Below are 23714 nucleotides of genomic sequence, written 5' to 3'. Positions count from 1 at the left end.
ATTATGGACGTTCCAGATTGTTGAAATTCCATTGTGCCCACAGCTACCATCCAAGGAGTGCTTTCGTGTCCCATTGTTAGACGCAAGGGAACTTTCAAGACTGCCGTGTTGTGGCAACTGACTTCCACGCGCGATGCCACCACAGAGCAGCATGCTGGGATGGGGATAAAGGAATGATAGCTTGAATGACGGAATACAAGCGTGTGTGGGGCGAGGAAGGGGATTGTGCAGAATTTCCCCAGGTGGCCGCTGGCGTTACGGGGGCGGGGCTGCAGTTTGAATAAAAAAAGAAGAGCGGAACGCGCGGGACGACGGACGAGAATGCAGGCTTGCGCAGGCGGCTAAGCGATCGGTCCTTTTCTGGGTTATGGTCTCATGCCCCTCCGCCTCTTCACATTGCCAATGCTATAGGTAGGTTTGGAAGAGTGAAGAGTTGCATGGGAGTACTTATATATAAAATCGACATTCTCAGCCGTAATTTTTCCTGGATATCACACAACTACTTATACCAGAGAAACTAATAAAATAATAATAAGCTTTTGTGTGATATCTACGCAAACTTATAATGGAATACCACGATGTTAATATAGAGCTAGTGAATTTTATTCTCAGCCGTATCTTTGTGCACGGTTGCCTCCATGATAAAATTAAAAGAAGTTAATTACATTAGGGGCGCAGCTAGGAATCAAGGCTGGGGGAGGGGGTTTAAGGCGCAACTAATACTTACGGGTGTGGGGGTATTGCATACCCACCAGGGTAAGCAGGAGTTGCGGGGGCCCTCCATCAAAAAAATTTGAAGAATAATGGTTCAAAATGACTAGTTTTATCGCTTTATGAAAGACATTTGATTAATCCTAACACTATTCTATAAGTAATACTAATCCATTAAGTAAAATGGATTAAACTTTAAAATTTCTCTGAGCTCTAGGGGGGGGATTTTATCCCTCAAAACCCCCCCCCTCGCTGCGCCACTAAATTACATCGTGTAATCTACAGAAATTTGATGACACCCTATTGTATAAATTGTTTACAGGATTCTACAAAGTTATTAACTGACCTTACTTTTATCATTAGTATGTAGCAGTGGTGGATCCAGAGAGGGGCTAGAGGAGACTATAGCTCCCCCACTTGGGTGTCCAATTTACGCCAGATAAAATGGTAATTTTGTTCATTTGTCGAGTTTATACAGAGGAGGCTAGACCTCCAGCACTCCCTTGTCCCTATCCTGGATCCGCTGATAGCTATCAAGATATATTTGCAAACGTCGCATATATAACAACAGTAATACTTATTACAGATAATCCGTAGTCAAGGCCATACTATCACGGAATTCTTCCTCTACGAGCCTAACCTGAGTCCAAAGAAATATCTGGGATAAAAAAAATATTCTTAGAATTTTCTTTAACCGTTTAAAGATCGAACTAACTTACCAACTGATTATTATTATTTTTATGCATATTCTATTTATTTTAAAACTAACCAAGAGATGTTATGAAAGAAAACCCGAACAAAATTTTTCAAATGCGTTTTCAGGCATGTTCCCAAATGGAAACACGCCACGAAATTTTGCTATTGCTTGAAAATAAATATAAACTTGACCGAAAAACTAAGTTTAACAATGAAATATATATCGATCTTTTTAATAAATGAGCATTTGTAACTGGAGAGAGAGTGCAAGGAAAATATAGAGTAAACCGCAAACTCACTACAGAGGTGATGAAAATAATTAATTTTGGCAAGGTATGTTTACGACCAATGTATACATAGGTCATGCGATTCACTTTAAAAAATTACCCCTATACTTTATTTACGTAACTATAGCTATAAAGCCATCACAGACACTAAATATAATATTCATGAATATTTATAAATCTGTTCCCAAATGGGAAAATTGGACTGTAAACAGTTAAGCCACCTATTCTTTCGCCAGATACAGGTAAACATTTATACAATTATAAATGTATATTAATTTACCATTGCATTAAGTTTCATAAAAACCAATGCTTGCTTAAACTTCTTCAACGGTCTCCCTGATTCCATAAGTCTTTGGGCTGCACCCAACCTTGTTACCCAGACGCCTGTTACTTGAAGACAAGATCTTTCCACAGCACTGCAAGGATCCAGTGACTATGCACGCAGTCGCGCTCATTGGTTTCAAGTCATACACAACGAGGTATCCCAAGAGAGATTTAGGGGTGTAGAAAAGTACATGAATATCGCATTATGCTTTATGAAAACAATATTTCTTAACATTTAATTTAAGGAAATGTTTATAACCGATTATATTAATAAGCTGTCATGGCTGAAACTCGACTCTCGACGTCGGATGCACACTCTCTCTCTCCTATATCAAATTCTAAACACAAAAACACCCCCTTACCTATCATGCGAATTCAGGAGTATTGACACTGTCCATATGACAAACACAAGAGGGAATCACAATCTTGTTATACCTCATCACCGAACTGCCATTTACAATAAATCATTTACTGCTACTGCATGTAGGGAATGGAACAATCTTAACCTTTCAACCAGGAACTAACTGGCATCTTTTAAGAGGAGGCTACACGAAGCACTTTTCACTTCACAACTAGCTGGTAAATATACATGACACTGAGCAGTGCCTACGACAAAGTGATATGTATCACTAAATGCTTGTATATATATGTTATATTTTATATCTTAATTGCATGTATAATATTTTTGTATACTTTGTACCTCATTGACTATGTTGTATTTTACAAATAACACGACTTAGCTTTCACTCAGTAGGTTTTCGCAGGTTTTTCACGCCCCCCTTCTTGTGTGGGCGTTTTCCTACAGTGGGTTTTTTCGCTGAAGAATACTACACCCTTATCCACATGTTTTTTTCCCACAAACAGAAATCTTTTTTCCTCAAAAATTTCACTCACAGTTGTTCATATTTTTAACATTTCATAAATATTGTATATTGTAAAACCTTTGTACTGTGAACGTTTGTATATTATTTTTTAATATGTTCATAATAATAATTGACGCTATCGAGGGGTTAGGTGGAAGAGGGGACTTCTTACTCTTAACCTCGCCCGAATAAAGACATTATTATTATTTTGTTCCTCTTACTTAAAATAAACTGCAAAGACAAAAATCAACCCACGTCAATTCACACAACTAAAGTGGTAATTCGATATTAATGTACTTTTCTACCCCTCGGATATTGAAATCTATCTTTCTGCCACATTAAAAATCACGGAATGGGTAAATTTTAATTTTTAAAATCTCTTTGTAATGCAAAGATGTCGTTCTTTTAATAAAAAATACAATTAAATGCAGCAATCAAATATTTATCCCGTGACGAGATGAAAAAGACGACTCTTTAGGCGATCTCATAGTTTTCAGCGTGATTAAATTCACTCTTTCGACCTTAGAAGCTTAAAATTTGCGTTTAAACAATGTTCAATGATTCATTGTTGTAGCCGAATAAGCAATAGGGTGGTTTCCTATTATTTTTTATTGCCTAAATCGAAAGATTATTACTCCTGGAGTACGTATTTCACGCTTTTAGATTTTGAAATGACGCTATCTATTTTTCGCGATCAAATGAAAAGTGAAAAATTTCAAGCGCGCGAAAACGCGACGGCTAAGTGTGAATGCCGGGAAAAGCCCGTGTGACGTCATTCTGGTTCCCGCTGCCGCAAAGTGAGGTGACCTTGGGGCGAGGACATGTGCGCAGCTAGGCGCAGGCTGCTAGCAGGTAGCAGAGTACCCTGCTAGCAGGTAGCGCTTGGATTAAACAAGGATTATTAATACCTTAACAAACAAAGGAAACTTTCCGACCATCGCCAGTTTTAATAGGTGATTATTATGAGATGTTTCCCTGAGCCTCATGCATGCATTGGTAATCTCAGACAATGTAAAACTCCTATCTACTCGTATAGAAACTAGGTCCTTGTGACGTCACGTGGAGTGGCATCGCATGGGCGCCAATCTGGCGTTTTTCAAATGCGGTTAAAATTGACCATTGCCATTCGCCTTAACTGGTATTTCTAAAACCAAATAATTAGTATATTATGAGTACACTAATGGTGGGTAACGAATCGAAATCAATACCTTCGTTTTCTTTGATGAAGGAAACTACCCTATAAGTAAAACGATACATGACATGGCCCTATGAAGCTTCGACAGAATTTTATACAAATACTTTAAGCTCAGTGCACTACCTAATTGCGGCGATATTAGTCACAGTGATTTTGTTGCTCTTCAATGAAATGATTCGAATATTTTAAAACCTGATTTGAAAGGTGGCCACTCAGGTATCAAATATCTTTACAAAATATGAACTTTTCATTAAATGCAGCCAAAAATTCAACTTAAAACAAATTTTGTGAAATCACGATGAAATAGGAACTTTGAAATTATTTATCTACCTAAGTCAGCGGCGGATTTATTGAGAAGGGCAGGGGTTATAGCCCCCCCTTTGGACTCTAGATAGAATGGTAATTTTTGTTCGTACCCGCAATACTTATTGGAGTTCACCCCATACTTAATCCCCCGCCCCCTCTTGTCCCTATCCTAGATCCGCTACTGGCCAAAGTTTCCAAGTAGGCCTCCGCGGAGATTATGAGGGTAGGCAGCGATTCTTCCGGGTATCCTTCCGCGTTTATCCAATTTATTGGACAATACATATTTCGCCAGCGTTCCAGCTGGGTTCCTCTGGTCCACTGAAGTGTCAATGCAGACATTTAGTAGTCTTTATATATACCCTGTTTGGCGCCTATTTTGTGGAGGTGTGCGATGATTGGCCGAGATCTTTGAAGACCCGCTCCCATGAACTTGCGAAAGAGCAGCGTCCTGCATCGACACTTCAGTGGATCTGAGGAGACCAATTTGAACGTTGGCGAAACATTTTCATGTACAAGGGCTGTTTTTTTCAAACTCCTAAGGGATATGTGCAGATGACAATATAATAGGGTGGTTTCCTTTTATTTTTTTATTGCCTAAATCGAAAGATTATTACTCCTGGAGTACGAATTTCACGCTTTTAGATTTTTAAATGACGAAATATATTTTTCGCGATTGAATGAAAAGTGAAAATTTACAAGCGCGCGAAAACGCGACGGCTAAGTATGAATGATGGGAAAAGACGGTTTGACGTCGTTCTGGTTCTCGCTGCCGCAAGTGAGGTGACCTTGGGGCGAGGCTTTGAGCGCTGATACGACGCAGGCTGCTAGCAGGTAGCAGAATACCCTGCTAGCAGGTAGCGCTTGGCTTAAATAAGGATTATTTATTCCCTATCAAACGAAGAAAACTTTCCGATCATAGCCAGTTTTAATAGGTGATTATTAAGACATGTTTCCCTGAGGTCTGTGCCTCATGCATGCATTGGTAATCTCAGACGATGTAAAACTCCTATCCTCTCGTGTAGAAACTAGGTCCCTGTGACGTCGTCTGGAGTGGCATCGTATGGGCGCCAATCTGGCCTTTTTCAAATGAGGTTAAAATTGACCATTGCCATTCGTCTAAACCGGTGTTTCTAAAACCAAATAATTTGTATATTATGAATACACTAATGGTGGGTAACGAATCGCAATAAATGCCTTTCGTTTTCTTTATTGAAGGAAACTACCCTATTGATTGAAAATTACTTCATGGTATTGTATTTATTTTCATAAGTATTGAGAACACTTATGGTTTCCTTCCGACATAATCCCCTCGGCAATTGAGGAATTGGTCGTGCCTATGGACAAGCTTTACTATATGTACCTTCTGCATAGAATGTTGCCGCCAATGACATCCTACGAAATAAGCCTTTGTCCTGAAGCTCATCACACGTTTGAAAACGCTTCCCTCTAAGCCACATCTTCATTTCAGCGCAAAGATGGAAGTATCACGGCACTATGTCGGCATTGCACGGTGTGTGATCGAAAATATTCCATTGACATTGCTCAAGTAGCAGTTGGGATGCATCAGTGATGAGGTGAAAGTCGTTTTCATAGATCAGAGCACTTCCAGAAGTAAGCATGTCTCTTCTTTTGTTCTTAATGAGAATGGACGTAAAGTTTCACAGTGGCGCAGCGAGGGGGGTTTTGGGGAATAAACCCCCCCCCCCAGAGCTCAGAGAAATTTTTAAGTTTAATCCCTTTTACTTATTTGGATCAGTATTACTTATAGAATAGTGTTAGGATTAATCAAATATCCCTCAGAAAGCCGTAAAACTCGCCATTTTGAACCATTATTCTCAATTTTTTCTGGAGGTGGGCCCCCGCAACTCCCACTTACCTTGGCGTGTATGCAATACCCCCACAACCGTAAGTATTTGTTGCGCCTGAAACCCCCCCTAGCCTTAATTCCTGGCTGCGCCCCTGACGTTTCACACTCTAGCCACAGCGCATTAAAAAATTCTCTTTCATCGGAATAAAGATCAAGGCATGTCAATGCTGAAGCCATTCTGCTATTTTTCTGGCAGTGCAGACTTGGCGGGAGAATCAATTGAGGCAGTGCAGTTAATAATTATTTTTTTACTTATCTTAGCCTCGTTTAATTCATGTTAAAATAGTTCTTGGAGTGTAGGTCAACGTATGTTATGCAAAAAGCTATAGCCAATGTTTCTGTTTATTTTAAACTATCATCAGGGCTTAGCTCTGTGCATATTTATTGAAATTAATTAATTTATTATGTATTAATTTTTTATTATTATTATTATTTATTAATTAATCCCTTTATTTTTAGATTAGTTATTTATATTTATTGATATTTATTTATATTAGTGTAGTTAATGAGATTGCTACTAACCTTAAACTTACCTTTTTTGGTCAGAAATGACTAGAGCTTATGGTTCTGAGGACGCGCAGTCGCCCAATTTCTTCAGTACCCGCCTGTCGCTTGCATACTGTTTTTGCTAAGCTAACGGAGGTTGAAAAATAACGTCCCTCGTAAAATGGATAAACGCGGGAGGAAACCCGGAAGGATCGCTGCCTAATTATCTACCAACTGAATGATTAGTTGAGAATTAATGTTAAAAAATCAAAGACGTAGAAGGTAGTTGGTTTTTAATTTAATTCCACAATTATTCAAAGCGTAAGACACGTTTCGCTACCAACTCATTGCTCTGTGAGCCGAAACGCGAGGTACGAATTAAATGCATGTGGAAAAGATGAACTACCTTCTATTTCAAGTTGTCGAACTAGCGCCATATAACTCCTGAACATACACAAAACCATGAGTAAGAGGTTATGGAGAATCAAAATTAATTTGATAATTTTTCGAATTTTTTAATCATTATCCTTTACATCCCATGACTTATTTGAAAAAATATTCAATTCTACAACCATCCCGTACTTTCCAGGTTTATCAGATGGACAGTCAGCCAGGACTTTTAAAGTAAAATATAATTGGGAGCACAAAAAGAGAAATAAAAAGGATTCATGGAAACTGCAAGGGATGAAAGATCGCAAGTCCAAAAAAGGACAAAAGCTCGCGAGGTATTTTGTCTCCTGTCAAAGTTCTTGAAGCGAAAACAGCCCCATCGTATAAGATAGGGTGGGAAGAGCTTGGGATGATTAGCATTTAAATTGCACTTGAGTTAAATGAAAAGCATCGCTCACACAAAAGACGGTATGAAAAGAGCATTTAAAAAAGAAATCGAGGCATCTTTCTTCCTCATAGTGAGCTCCCAAAAGGACCTTGGGTTTGATGTGTCTCACACTACTGCGGTGCAGTCTCTGGGTTAAAAAAATGGAAAGCAATCAATTCAGCGGTCACGATATGTTTTTTTACACACATTCATAAGTGAGTGCGTTGCTGCAAGTTGTTTTACGACCAAGAGAGTGGGTTGAAGTTTTACAATCAGGTTTCACAAGATCGATTAATATTTCATCGCATTTTTCGCAATCATAGAGCCATTTGGGGGGATGCATTTTTTTTTCGGTCGTCGAGATCACTGCGATTATGGAACGACCACGCTTCGGATTTCTGTCAGATGCAGCGAAATATAAAATCTTGATGACGTCCTCCTCTCCTGCAATTCTTGGAGTGAAAGTTTGAAAGAAACCTTGAAAGTGTTCACGATACGCTTCTTGCTCGATCATTTTTCTTCACGTCATTCGTGCAATAAAATGCATTTTGATGGATCGAGACGGCTTGTCATACCGGCCAGGTCACGGAAAGTATGGTAATGAATGAAATATGTGTCCTAATGACAAAATATTCGAATGATTGATGATGTCGCCGGTGAAAGTTTGGACCTCAAGGTTGCTACGTAATTTTGATGCTGAAAGTGATTGTGTTCGTCTGGCTTTTTACGATTGCAGTCGCTAATATTTTGCCTGACATTCTCAAAAATTAGAGCCTTATTATTTGTATTGGCCCAAGCTGGGTTATTCCCTCTGGCTCTATTCTTCCTAATACCCATTACTTCGTCCAGTCCTTAAAAAAAGACACATGCAGTGATGTATCAGGGAGTTACAATAATTTCGAACCAATTGTGGGGAATATATATAAGAAATATTTTTGTCATAGTCCTGAAAAATCTATGATTCGTCAAGCGTAAGGTAAGAAGATGTTCGGATGAAAAAGTTGTGGAGAGGTGCTATTTTGCACTCGTCCGACCACGCCTTGAATATGCAGCGAACATAAGGGATCCGGCTCGGAGAGAATTAATTCGTGAACTTAATAGAATACAAAGGAAAGCTGCTCGATTCTTCAAAAACTGACGGTCGTACAAAAAGCGTTGTGCAAATGTAAAAACGAAGTAGGCTGGGATCCGCTAGAGACTCGGAGGCTGCGCGCTAGGCTTAGATTGCTGGAGCAGTGAAGTATGTATATCTATGTCTACATAATACCCTGAGAGCCACCTATAGGGTGTTTGGCAGGGGGTGATCAATCACCAGCATGCAATTGGATTCCCACATGCACACCACACGGTCCAAAAACGTTACGCACACTAGCAAATTATACTGTTAGAAATAACAATAAACTTCAGAAACATGCAGAGACATCTTTTAGAGAAAAACGGATGACATCATATTAAGACCCCACTACATTTCCACGCCCGACAGATAAACAAAAAAAACGATACGTAAACTATAAAAAAAGCTATTTTGCTGCCCGGATAGGTATGGGAAGTCCTTTTTTGCCCCGAACAATGAAGGACTTAAATGCCTACATTCAAGGAGCTAAAGAGGAAAACACTGATTCTATTACAAGTAGGGGGATAATCAAGGTAATTCCTCCGACATCGGAAAACCTCGTAGATTCTCAACGGAAACAGAAAGAAGGAAGATTTGATGATAAGAGTAGTGAAAAATAAGTAAGTAATATAATTCAGTACAAAGTAACATAAAGAGGTAAGTACTATGAAATCGCACTTAATTGTGTGAATATATAAAGGGTGTTTCAAAAATAATATACGCATTACTAAGTGTTATCTCGTCCAAACTATCGATCATTGCTCCTCAGTTGTTTCCAAGGCTGCACGAAGACAACTTAATTGTTCAGCAAGACTGGGCACCCCCTCACTATAGTCGCTAAGTGCTTGAATGTCTGAATGAAACTCTACCGAATCGTTGGATTGGTCGTGAAGAAGCTGGCGACTTAGCATGTCTCAGCTGGGCTCGACGGTCACAGGATTGGACACCGTGTGACCAGGGTTGGCAATAGAAACTAAACGATAGTCAAAACCAGTAAAATTTCAATAGTTTCGTTCCCGGGAGCAAAATGTAGAAACGAAACGAAATGGATTCAACCCATTAGTGCATGAAGTTATTTTTGTCAAATATTCATTTAGAAAGTAATTATTCTGGCTAATAAGGTATATTTTAATTTGTTTCTGCAATTCTTAAATTTATACGATCAATTGTTTAAATAATACAGCCCGTCCGATGTATCGGACGGTCAGTTGTCAGTGGTGATTGCAGATTCAAAATAGTACAGAAAAACTTGATAATATAGAAAATACAAAAGTTCAACCTTTAAAAGAAAAACGAGATAAAAGTTATCAACATATTGAGTAAAATACTACAATAATAATAATTTACTTTCCCCGCGCGGGCGAATGAAAATTCTTTCAATGCCATCCATGTCTCACATAAATGCTTCTCAAGTCGATAAATTCAAGAAATCATCTAAAATATTAGCAGGGCCGTGAAGATATACATCCATTTGAACTTAATATAGTATCCAAATGTAGCTCAAGTCAACTGGAGCCCAGGAAAAAATTAAATACGCGCGTCCGATATATAGGACGCTATTCGCTAATGGGTTAAACCCGGGGAGCTTAACTCAGGGTCGAAACGAAATAAGAGTCAAAACTACGATGGGTCGAAACTAAACTAAAACTCTGAGACAAAACGAAATACAGATAATGTTTCGCACCGGTGGGACCACGTGCTTCACCTTCGAACAATTTAATTTCAACCTACACACTGAGTAAAAAGTAAGGTTGAATGAAGCTGAGGTTCGGCCTACCACCATTTATGCAGAAATGCATGTGGACAGTGGCGCAGCGTGGGGGGGGGGGTTTGGGGGATAAAACCCCCCCCCCCCCAGAGCTTAGAGAAATTTTTAAGATTAATCCATATTACTTACTTAGATCAGTAATACTTATAGCATAGTGGTAGGATTAATCAAATATCCCTCAGAAAGCAGTAAAACTCGCCATTTTGAACCATTATTATAAAAAAAAATTCTGGAGGAGGGTGCCCACAACGCCTGCTTACCCTGGCGGGTGTGCAATACCCACCACACCCCGAAGTATTACTTGCACCTAAAACCCCACCTAGCCTTAATTCTTAGCTGCGCCTCTGCATGTGGCACCCATATTTTGACCACTAACAGGAGAACGGTGAGCGCCAACTGGCCATTCGATTTTTAAGCCAATTTTTTTAACCACTCTACGCGCATTTCTAATATAATGGGTCGAAACTATTCCCTCTTATCTTCTTCCACTCAACGTATGGGATCGAAACTTAAGCATGAGCAGCGGAGTTTCGATTAATTTAGTTTCGTTCCCGGGAGTAAAGTTTCGTCTCGGATTGAAACTTAACTCCTTGGTGATTTTTATTTCGTCGGAGAACAAATGAATCCCAGGCCACATATTTTCGTTTCCCTCCGGGTCGAAACGGCACATTTTCGTTTCGTTTCACTAGCCATCCCTGTAACTAGGCAGCCTGTAACTTCTTCCAGTGGGGTTACGTATAAGACAACGTTTATGTACCACCACTCACGCAGAACCTGGAAGGGATGAAGAAACGAATACGTACTGCCATAATATCAGTGACAAAGGATATGCTTGCCTGATTATGGGAGGAAACTGAGTATCGATGCGATATTGCTCGTGTCGTTGATGGATGACATATTGAACATCTGCAATCTAAACCAGAGAGGTTCGTAAATAGGTGAGTGAAGTTTCTTATTCTTGTGTATTAAATTAAATATATATACAAATAAATTCACCGGTCAGGAAAGAAAGGGATAGGAACCTATAAAAGAAAAAGGATGAGGGAAACGGTGCTGTGATAGATGGAAAACACCAGAAATCAGAGGGAAAAAATGCGGCCTGGCTAGGAATCGAACCCAGAACCTCCCGGTAGCTGGTCGGGTGTTCTACCAATTGCGCAGTAAGATTCTAATCATTTTATTTGTTTTGTTTAAAGTAATTCTCAAATAAATATTCTTTTCTTACAAATTTTCAGGAATTCTCCCTTTTTTGGCAACGAATGAAATGAGTGAAGTGAGGACGCTAAGATTTACTATGATTTTGGCTGGGGTTTATGCACAGAAAACTCTCTTTATCCCACAAAAGTAACCAATAGATGGCACTGGGGCAGCTCAGCACTCATTAACAGAAGAAATAGACAAAATACATAAATATATGTATTCGAAATACGTATGTTATTTCCGAAACACCTCTATTGTTCGGCATACAATAAAAAAGCACTTTATGAAATGTAGTATTGCATTCAAGTATCATTAACGAATTTCAGTCGGAATAAATTTGAGCGTACCTTGGCTGAAAAAATGAGAGGCACCATCAGATTTCTCACCAACTTGTGACTAAATATGGAACGATTAGGAGGGCTATGATATGTTAAATTGAAGTCTCATAGCTACCCTGAAAATATTGATTACGGAAAAAATACAGACCATGTAAATTATATTAATCGTTTTCAACAAGAAGAGGCAAATTTAGGCCAAATAATCAATGTGTTATTTTAATACAAGATCTTTACTGAACGCAGCTATACATTTATCAAATGAAATTATTCGCTCAATGACGACCCTGCCAGTGCTACCAAGTGAGGTAAGTATATAATTTTTTTCTCTTGTCTACATTACAGCAACTAGGATACGATATGGTCCTTTTGGAGAATCCATGATGTAAACTTTACCTACAATTAGCTAAATCATCGTTTTGACAAATTTCATATAGGTACAACTGGTCAATTTCTTTCTCCCTTTACCTTGTGTAAAAAAATACCCTTACGAAAATCACATTCGACCTTGTTTAAAAGATATTTTTTGTATTTAGGACCAAAGTATACAATTTGTTACTCCAGTAATGTACGATTTCGAAGTCCGTGAATTTTTTTTGAAAATGCATATTCCTGGTTTCTCACCAAGAGATTGTTGGGCAAATGGTGCCGTAAATAAATGATGTAAATGAGTCGTAAATAAAACTGTTAGTAAGTGAAGCCTGAATCACACGACCATTTATCCGCCATTTCCTAGTGATCACTCGCAAAAGATCGTCGCCGGCAACTGTTTTTCACGGCGAGGATTCCCATCACTATTTTTCATCGCTCCTCCGGTCGCTTTTTCCGTCGCTAAAACCGTCACTAAATCGCCAATCGGAACTCATGCCCGTATGGAGCGATTGCAGCGCAACGTTTGAAAATCGTGAGAATGACATAGATAAACAAACAAGCTATATAATTTCGTTACGTGGGTCCTATGACAACGAGCTGCGATATGGAAAGTGATGCGAAAAGCGACGGCGGGAGGGAGCGTGTGATTCAGAAAAATGATCACTAAAGCGATCACTTTACCCGTCGCGAAAAGCGATCGCTCTGGTGATCACTTTTCGCGACGAAAGAAAATGATCGTGTGATTAAGGCTTAACTATAAGGTACGCACTTAAATTGGTTAGACATTGTCATGGTAATACCATGTGACCTTACTAAGTTCCCTTCATTCCTTTACGTGTCATGCGGCTTCACCAACTTCCAGTAAGCAAAGATGTGTGTGAACTACCTCTTCGCACCGCTTCAGCCAATGCAAAAAAAGGTTTTCTAACAAGCTTCATTTCCAACGCTATTCCTTCATATTGTGCTAGAACACAACCAAGGAAGAACAACGCACTCATTGACATTACTACTAATTGTTCGTTCCAGTTTCCTCCGTCGTGAGCAATTATATCCTACCCGGCTCACATACGAAGGGTTTTTTTCATCCTCATGACGAAGTTGCGAAGGAGAGTGAGATTGAAACTAATGATGGCCACGTGTGCATGTGCAATTATTCTCCTCATTTCTTTCGCCGTGGTTTACGCAGATTTATTTGCCACCTGTGCGCTGTCAGCGGGGCTCCGTGCCATCATTTGACGATTCGTTCCACACCGCGTGAATATTCATCACCCATGCATTCAAGCTCCAGTTCTACGAAGTTTTTTCATTAATTCCTCACTTTAACCGACCCAGCCTCGTTACCGGGAACGCTTATCCGAGCAGTTAGTGAGGTAGGTGGGTACTTGCAAGTTACTGAGGAGAATGCACCACTGATGGCTTCGGAACGAGAAATGAAAGAGAGTATTATCACGATTCTACTGAGGACGGCCCTAAATGTAATTACATTATGAATATCAATCAAATCATAGATAAGTATGGAATTGTACCAGGCTTCACTTGGAGGAAATGTAATATTTCTATATTCGTAAAAGAGCAGCTTGTCTGTCCGCAATGCATTTCCATATAGCTCCACATATTGTAACCAAAGTTAGTACACAGTTGCATCTCATGCTTCCTAGGTTTCAAGTGCTACTTTTGATTGTGTCATTACTCTACCATTTGTTACGTCACTTCATACAACTTTTGTGGTTGCAAGTCCTGCCGGGTAGGCACACCTATTGACACGTTAAAATGGAAAACAATACTCAAAGGACTCTACACTTAACTATCAACCCTCTCGGTGTAATTTTTTGCTGAGATATGCATTCACGTATTTGGTCTACGCACGTACGGACACTCAACGATCAATTTTGTGGACCGTGGTATAAGCTGATCCCGTTCGCGGTATACGGAAATCTTTTCTCGATTGTTTGCTGTTACATATGTATACCATCATCATACATGCTTTTTTCGGTTACCTAAAATTTTTGCCATTTGACCAGTTCCCCACTTCCCTGGGTACTATCTTTCCCGAGCGACGCTGAATGGTCTGCTTGTTCATGATTAAATATAAACTACAAATATTACTTTCCACACTTCAATATAAAACACGAATATTGACCATGGTTTTAACATTCTATGTCATTTTCAAAGATAAAAATGTAAGTTATACTTAGTTATCTAAGTTGGTATAAATGAATTGATAGTATTGAAATTTTCATGGTAAAGAGAGTAAAATCTTGCCAGCTTCTCGCTGAATACCAACTTTGAAAAATACTTCTTCAAGGAGAAATTGGAAGCATAGATGGTCGGTACCATTGTTGGTAGTGGAGTTTTACATTAAAGTGATGAAATTACTATTTGTTGTTTATAGTTAAACATGGATAATTTTTAAGATCGCAAAAAGAGTTGACAGATATCCCTAAAGATGGAATTGTTGTTATTCTAACAACGCAAATTAGTAAATTGCAACACTCACATCAAGCTCCTGACCATTTGTTGACGCATTCACAACAACTGGGGAACCGGAAAGATTTCGCAATCACAAATGATTACATGCTGGAAAATTCGTAGATATTCTGGCCTTTTGGATTCAACTTGATTTCCTTTTGATGCTATTTTTCGGAAGTCATGCTGCAAAGATTAATTTCTCATTTTAACCGACCCAAACTCGTTACTAGGAGAGCTTATCCCAGGAGTTGTTGAGACAGGTAGGTAAATGCTAGTCAACGAGAAGAATGCACGACTGATGACAGTGCACTGCACTGTCTGCCGGATGTCGCAGAATTTCAATAATAACACGGTTTAATAAATAATGTAGAGCTGCATTGTCCTTAAGAGAACGCTTTAATACCGCTCATATGCATATTCCTCATTGATCGTCATATATTAAGCGATAATGTTGAAATTTTTATGGTTAAAAGAGTAAATCTTGTCAAATTTTCCCTGATTTTCAACTTCAAAGATTTTCAACACTTATCAGATACATAATGTTTTTTACTTATTCGAGATACAGTTAATTGTTAAGTAAAGTCAGAACCACTACCCTCGATAATTTCAAGGAAGTAAAGTTTAAAAAAATAAAGGCGTCATTCAAATAGCATGACTGGCTGCTCGGAGGTCATCCTGAATAAATTAATTCCTCATTTTAACCAACCTCGTTACCAGGAAATCTAATTCCAGAGTTGGTGGGATAGGTAGGTATATGTGTCAGTTGCTGCGTAGAAAGCATGACTGATGGCAGTGCACTACAATTACTGGCGGATATCCCCGAACTTCAATAATATCTCTTATTGAAGTTACTTAAATTCCATTTACTGATGTTACCAAATGAAGACGTGTTGACCCTCGGAACTTTTAGATGAGATCGCAAAATAAAGAAAAATTCAAGACTAATTTTAATTACAGCTAATTAGCACTACTTACAGCTAAGGTTGCCAATGTAACATTATAATTAACATAATGCACAAATTCCAAAGACTTTACTCGCATAAATCATTGCATAAAGTTTTTAAACTTGAAATGGTACACGCTATTACTAACACAATGGTCGCGTTCAGCAGATACTCACCGAGATCAAGAGATCCCTCACCGGTGAGCGACCGGTCGTTGCAATCTGCTGAACGGTTGCTGAGCAGTGATTAGTCACGTTACCTCACACGGCGACAGCGGGAACCAGAATGACGTCAAATTCCAAAAATTTTTTCCCAGCATTCATATTTAGCCGTCGTGTTTTCATGCGCTTGAAAATTTTCTCCTATCTTTCGATTTAGGCAATAAAAAATAATAGGAAACCACCCTATTGATTAAATGCTTGTTGGAATATGTCCAACAAAAAATATACCTATATATATTTGTGTATATAAAAAACAATCAAAGTAAAAGGGAAAAAAGTGATCAAAATATTTAAAGTTGTTACTTGCAATGGAAAAAATTTATTAAATTATTTAAGAAAAAAAGACGAAAGACAAAAAATCATTAGATATGAAAAAAATGCATTCAACCTTACTAGGAATGAATTGAATACACCAATTTTCTCAATTTTTTATAAAAGTTTCTGCTATCACAAGCAACACACTACCCACATTACTCAAACGGATGCGCACAAAATTTTTTGGTGTGTGTGTATTTAATGTGAACTGGCTGGTTGTGGTGAACTTGGTTTACCGGTACGGCTGAAACGCTAAATAATGTGAGTCTCAAGGTAATAGAGCAAGTTATGAACAAGTAATAAATCATGAAAAGAAGCTTAACTAAACCGTTGAGGGAGTTTGTTATTTCCCCTTAGCTAGGTAGTTTTCACACACTCGCAATACCGCTGTGGGTACAATTCATGCGGTGAGGGGAAAATCGATTTCGATTAAAATCGAAAAATATTTTTTTTAATAGACAAATATTTAGGAAATCAAGATCAAGCCACGATCTTCGAGTTTCAATCCAAACTCGATTTTTTCAACTTCAATCTCGACCATTTCGTTTGTTCTTAGCATCGTAGGCTTGGAATAATGTCATCCGTTAAATCGAAACTTGAAACTTGTACGTGGTGGAAGGGCTCCATATTTTCCACAACAGACACTTTGTTACTTCTACAATGTATATATTTTTTAATTCCGGCCGGTTTCGGCTTTTATACCATTATCAAGTAAGCACAGAAAATGTTTTTTTCTGTAATTGATGTTGGTAATGATACTGGCTCTTATATATTTATTGATAAATATATTTTCTATACTTGATAATGGTGTAACAGCCAAAACCGGTCGGAAATTTTAAAATACATTGTGGAAGTAACAAAGTGACGTCATCCGTACTGAGTGAAAGACCCTTATTCAAGGCCGATAAAATTGGTAAGGCGCACCCTCGATCATCAAGAAAGCACCTCAACCAATTGTTCTTAAAAATTTGAGAGGAGCCGAGTGGCTCCAAGCGGTGATGCCAAAACTATAATGCGTGTGCGTTCGTAAATTTTTACAGCTAATAAGTCAATCGTATGTTTTGAGCATGGACGGCAATGGCAACTAAACGAAAGTCAAAACCACGAATATTACAAAAGAGGACCCTCAAATCGGCCTCTAAATGGACTGCCACCCACCGCGCATTTAAATGGGTTTACAAAAAGTCGCCACTCGTGTCGCCGACGGTCAAAGTGATCCGAGTTTCACGGGGAAATAAGGCATAGTTAGGAGTGTTAACCAAAATTTACATTCATGATTATGTGATTTATCAAACTCTTCAATGCAATTCCTCGCAATTATCGCAAACATTATCCTTCAAAATATTGGAAAAAAGTGGATCGCATTGCTTTTATCACCGCGCCGTGGACATTTTTTTTATAACCAATTAAAATGCGACCGAAGCGGCAATATAAATCAACCTTCTGTGGGATGGAATTGGGCCTCCTCTATGCAGTCCCCACGGTCAAAAACAGTAAAATTTCAATAGTTTCGTTCCCGGTAGTGAGATGTAGAAACGAAAAGGTTTTAGACCCGGAGAGCTGTACTCAGGATCTAAACGAAATCGAAGTCAAAACGAAACTAGCTCTGGGACGAAGCGAAACACAGGTAATATTTCGCACTGGAGCAACCACGTGCTTCACCTTTGAACAGCTTAGTTATGACCCACACACCGAGTACGAAGTATGGTTGAATGAAGTGGAGGTTTACCTACCTCCACCATATATTGTATGTATTTGAAAATGCGGAAGTATTGTATGTATTTGAAATAGCGGAAACCGGTAATAAAATAGAAAATGTGAATTTTGTGGAAGTAACAAAGTGTTTTTATTTATTAATATGGAGCCCTTCCACCACGTAATTGCTTCAAGTATCGATTTAATGAAGTGGAGGTCTGGTCTACCGCGATTAGATCCATGGGGCACTCATATTTTTACCACTAACAGGAGAACGGTGATCGCAAACTGGATATTTGATTAAGCTCTATGCTTTAACCTCTCTACACGTACGTCACACGTAATGGGTCGAAACTATTCCCTCTTTTCCCCTCCACTCAACTTCTGGGATCGAAACTTAACTATCAGCAGCGGGGTTTCGATTAATTACTAATCTACTGAAGCTCTACACCAGCCCAATTTCCGTCTGGCAATATCTCATAGATCCCTCTTTTTCCGCCTACCTTCTGTTTTCAATTCAATCTCCAATACTTCTTCCTCTCTTGACATCTTTGCCTCCCGCTCCAATTTTAATAGCCAAGTGAAAAGTCTATCTTTTTTACACCGACCTTTTGTATGCATTGTATATGTTGGAAATGGTTGTTATTTATTATATATATTTTTATGCATGTTTATTAATTATAATTACATAATTTATTTTGCTTATAAACTCAATGTAAAGGCCTTAGTGCTGTTTTTGGTGTGGTATAAATAAATAAATAAATTTAGTTTCGTTCCCGGGAGTAAAGTTTCACTCAGGGTCGAAATTGAACTCTTTTGTGATAGCAATTTCGTGCGGGAACGAAACTTAACCTAGGCCTCGTATTTTCGTCTCCCTACGGGTCGAAGCGAAGCATTTTCGTTTCGTTTCACTTGCCATCCCTGGTTCTGACATGAGTGGATTTTTTTGGGATTCTTCAGCGACTCAAATGTGTATTTTGAGCGTTTTTCAAACGAATCGTTAACACGCTTTTGTTCGAACTGTGTTTTTAAAAACTCGATTTTTTCGATAAATCTATCTTTTGGTTCAAATGTCCATTTTTCGATTGAAAAGTCGAACTTATCATTTCGATTAAAAATCGATTTTGACTGGCGTTTCTCCAACATGGCCGGCCTCGGTGGCGGCGGGGTAAAATCCTCGCCTGCCAACCCAAGGTCGCGGGTTCGAGTCCCGCCTGGGTAGGATGCTCTTATCCAGGGCATGGGCGTGTGTGAATGTCCTTCATTGTTAACTGTTAATTCCCCATTGTAAAGGCCGTTGTACTGTTTATGGGGTAATGGAAATAAATAAATAAATAAATAAAAACACCAAATGTATGACACTAGGGCACTGGATCTGAAAAGCGCATCTTTAGATGAGCACTACCAGTTGGATGCCAAGGCCGGCTTTCGGTTCCAATGTTGTAAACGCACACTTTCACCCGCATATTGGCGCTGCCGGTGACGAAGGGTATGATCAATTTTGAGATACGCTCTCTCTTTTATGACGACCGGAAAGAAACTGACCACCGGTACCGGCATTTTCAGTGCGTGTGAAAGTAGTCTCCGGGGCGACGCCGGCAGTGACGGATTAAAACGGAAAGGGGATAGAGGCCGCCCCACGTATTTTTTGGAAAAATAGCAAACATGGTGCCTTTAATGTGACTCTCCAACGCAAACAAGTTTTTATTTATTTATTCCATATATTTATTGTGTTTAACGTAATTCCAACGCATAAATACCAATACAGGATGAACAGTTTTAACAAAAATAAAAACAAATTCCATACAGGGTGTCCCATGTATCTTGACCACCCGAAATAACTTTTTTTCCAGATGTAAATTCAAAAATGTGTCAAGCATATGTTCATTAGCCGTCAGGGGGACATTAATCAGCATGATTGCCTTCCTTGTAGCTTTGTTATTTACAAAGATATGAACAGCGGTATGTATTTTTTGAATGGCACCCTATATTTTTTATTCGGCAATTCATTTCCTCTCCTATAACTTCTCCTGTCCATATCATTGTAAATAACAAAGCTACAAGGAAGGCAATCATGCTGATTAATGTCCCCCTGACGGCTAATGAACATTTCCTTGACACTTTTTTGAATTTGCAACTGGACAAAAAGGTTATTTCGGGTGGTCAAGATAAATGGGACAACCTATATAATAGAGTCCGCTGGTCACATATACATACATTATTTTGATTCACAACTTCATTTTGTGCAAATTTTCCATTACCTGCGTGAAAATACCGAGCATGCTTGGTCCTCTTCAATATAGTTCCCATGGCCCTAAGCAAGGGGACTCCATTGAGTCTCAACTGTAGTTGGTGGATTATTGTGAGGGAGGTGCAGGAAATGACGTAGGCTGGTGGAAAGGGAATGCTGGTTAGTGCGAGGATTGAGTGCAACTGCTGTGATCCATCTCTAAAAACTCAGCAGTAACTACGGACGTCTTTCAGTCGTTCTATACTCATTATTACGACTTGTGAGGCTCGACGTGAGGACCATGATATTACATCAGAGGATTCCCAAGTCCGCCGCTAGAATGGCTGTTGTTACAAGCACATTAAAATCAGATTTAAAAATCGACACTCGCGGCGCTACTAGTCATTTATATCCACTTCTCTCGAGGAAATGCACAGCAGTAATGTAATTGAGCCAATACAATTTATACACCACACAGTGGCGTACCTGAGGGGGGGGGGGGTTTCCGGAGGGTCCGGACCCCCCCGAAATATAAAAACACAATTATTCTTTTTCATAAAAGATAACAAAATGTTGAAAAAATCATGAATTTAAAAAATATTTTTTTAACAAATGAAGTTTTTTTGATTATGAAAAGCATTAAAATTAGTTTAAAACCCTCTAATTAGTACCCTGTTTTTTTAAAATTTCCCCCCCCCCTGATTTCGGACCCCCCCGAACGAAATCCTGGCTACGCAACTGATACCACACAATTAACACATGCGAGACGACCACTTCCACTACGGTTAATGGCGTAATTCACACTGAACGAGATACAACTGCCTAATGGCGCCTCCGAATAAAATGAGCTCGAAATGGTAACAGATATAAGGCCATGTTCCTGGGACTCCCTTGATATTTCTCAAGGGGACTGCAAAGAGGAGAGCCATTTTCATCTCATTGAAGGCTGATATATGTTGCCACTTCGGTCGCATTTCTATCGGTTTTCAAAAATGTCCGCGGAACGGTGATGAGTGCAAGGTGATTCCGCATTTTTTCCCAATATTTTGCGGTATAACGTTTGTAATTGCGAGGAATAACATTGAAAAGTTATGAATTTGATAGATAAAATCATCATGTATGAATTTCGGCTAACATCCCTAATTATCCCTTATTTCCCTCAGAAGCTCGGATCAATTTGTCCGTCAGCGACGCGAATGGCGACTTTAAATGCGCGGTAATTGACAACACATTTAGAGGACGTCGAGAGTAACCTCTTTTGCAATATTCGTGAATTTCTACTCCGCACCAGCAATTTCTTTTTTTCCTTTTCTGCCATCACGAAATGTATTGACACTATTGGGACACTTCTGTTTTAGTTGCGAGATATCGTTTCTGAGCTGCTATCAGAGAGGACAACTTTGACGAGTGAATCCAAATGATTTGGCATGGGCGGACCAAATCCATGACCGATTAATTCGGAATAGGTAATCATCCACTTCCCTTATCGGCCCTATCCAATTGTTGTCATTACATTGTCTCATTCCATTGCGTGGAGTTGTACGTGGAAAAGATCCACACGCGTTTCCGCCCGGGTCTCTTCTTCTCGTCCGGAGATCTCATTTTGATGCTGGAGTCGTGTATTCTAGTTGAGAAACAAAAAAAAGAGCAAGTTTCTCCCATCCCACCTCGTTTCCGCGCAACCAAAGGGCCTTCAAAACCACCTACCCACCCACCTCCTTCGGAAGCCCATTCCTCAGTATATTTCCCCCAGATACAATTCTTTCCTCCACACGCTCACAGTAACCACGCCTCGCATACGTGCTCCATTTTCATTCATCGGCCCTGCTCGCCGTATCCGCCGCCTACCTCGACATTTCGACGCGAAAAACCGGAAAAAAAGAAACGAGGGATAAAATGCCCGATTTGCTTTTTTTCCACTCTCTTTCTACCGACGCAGAAATCTTTCATTCATGCCCCTTTCCGATTCCTATATAGGCTGGCTGGCTTCTTTGCAGCATCCCATTCTTTCGCGGGCACTTCCGTCGATGCTTTACAGGAGGCACGACCAACAATCGTGCTTTTTTTATATTACACGCCCGCTTCTATCGTCGGCGTCCATGGAAATACACCCTTTGGTCTTTCATGAAGTATTCGCCGAGGAGTGTAGGTTCTGAGATTAATATCAACTAGGGAACCCGTACGAAAATTTCGCACTTTTAAGCTATCAGGGAATATGATTATAAGGAAACGGAATAATTGGGTTTTACATAGGGAAGAAGGTGTATCATAAAGTGCTTTATACTTGTTTTCTTGCAAAAATATACAAAATAATTTAATACAGTACAGGCAAAAGAGTTTGGTTCCATTAGGAACAACCATGACGTCTGTTACTGAATAATGGCACGCAATTTACAAAACTTCTTTGAAGAAATTATTAGAAGTATCAATATTGTCGTCTGTAACTTTTTGGTTATAAGCTTCTTTAACACAGATATAAATATCACGGAAAGTGCCAACTCTAAAGTATGCTACTTACAGAGTGTGGAGTCAGGGGTGATGAGTTATAAAAAATATTTGGGGGCCCATACTGGGGGTCTTGTCCCGGGAAATTTTATAAATAGTAAGTATTAAAGTTTTTTTTAGCATTTTAGAAGAGTTTATGATTAATATTAGAACCCTGAAAACTCGACTCCAATATATGATGCCAATCTTGATATTTGGTAATAGTTGGACACGTAACTTTATCCTGAATTTTCTCACAAAACAGAGGAGACACGGACGGGGAATATATATCTTTTACGCCCCCGGATTGTCTTTTGTCTTTTCTTGTAATTCCGAGGCATGCATCGTCACGCACGAGGTGGATTGTTCGATCAGAAGAAAAGTAGATAGTTAAACGTCAAATACTTTTACAGTCCGTCGATTAAGTCCGTACATCAATGTGAGTAATTTAAAAAAGCTTGGTTTACCCACGTCTTGAAGTTAAAAGCTAACATTTCCTCTGCCGCAGACATCTTCAGGGATTGTGTGCGTCAGACGGTTCCGTATTTGAAAAGAATGGCTTAGAAACACCTATCCGCATATCAGGCACCAAAAGACAATCGTTTTGATTTTGAGCGTCAATTAAAGCTGTGAAAGTTTTAGCGATTAGACAGCTCCCTGATGTTTATTTTTGCATTTGTTCCTATCGAAAAACTTCTAAAAGTGTCAATTGAACTTGTGAATTTCAGAACCAGGGGCGCAGCTAGGAATTAAGGCTAGGGGGGGTTTCAGGCGCAAGTAATACTGGGGGGCTTGGGGGTATTGCATACCCGCCAGGGTAAGCGGGAGGTGCGGAGGCCTTCCCCCGGAAAAATTTAAGATAAATGGTTCATAATGGTGATTTTTACGGCCTTCTGAGGAATATTTTATTAATTATCACACTATTCTATTAGCAATATTAATCCACTTAAGTAAAATAGATTTAACTTAAAAATTCCTGTGAGCTCTGGGGGGGGGGGGGGTTTATCCCCCAAAA

The sequence above is a fragment of the Ischnura elegans genome, chromosome 9, assembly GCF_921293095.1.
Source record: "Ischnura elegans chromosome 9, ioIscEleg1.1, whole genome shotgun sequence".
Lineage (NCBI taxonomy): Eukaryota > Metazoa > Arthropoda > Insecta > Odonata > Coenagrionidae > Ischnura > Ischnura elegans.
The sequence above is the reverse complement of the archived record's forward strand: the minus strand, read 5'-3'. Positions refer to the sequence as shown.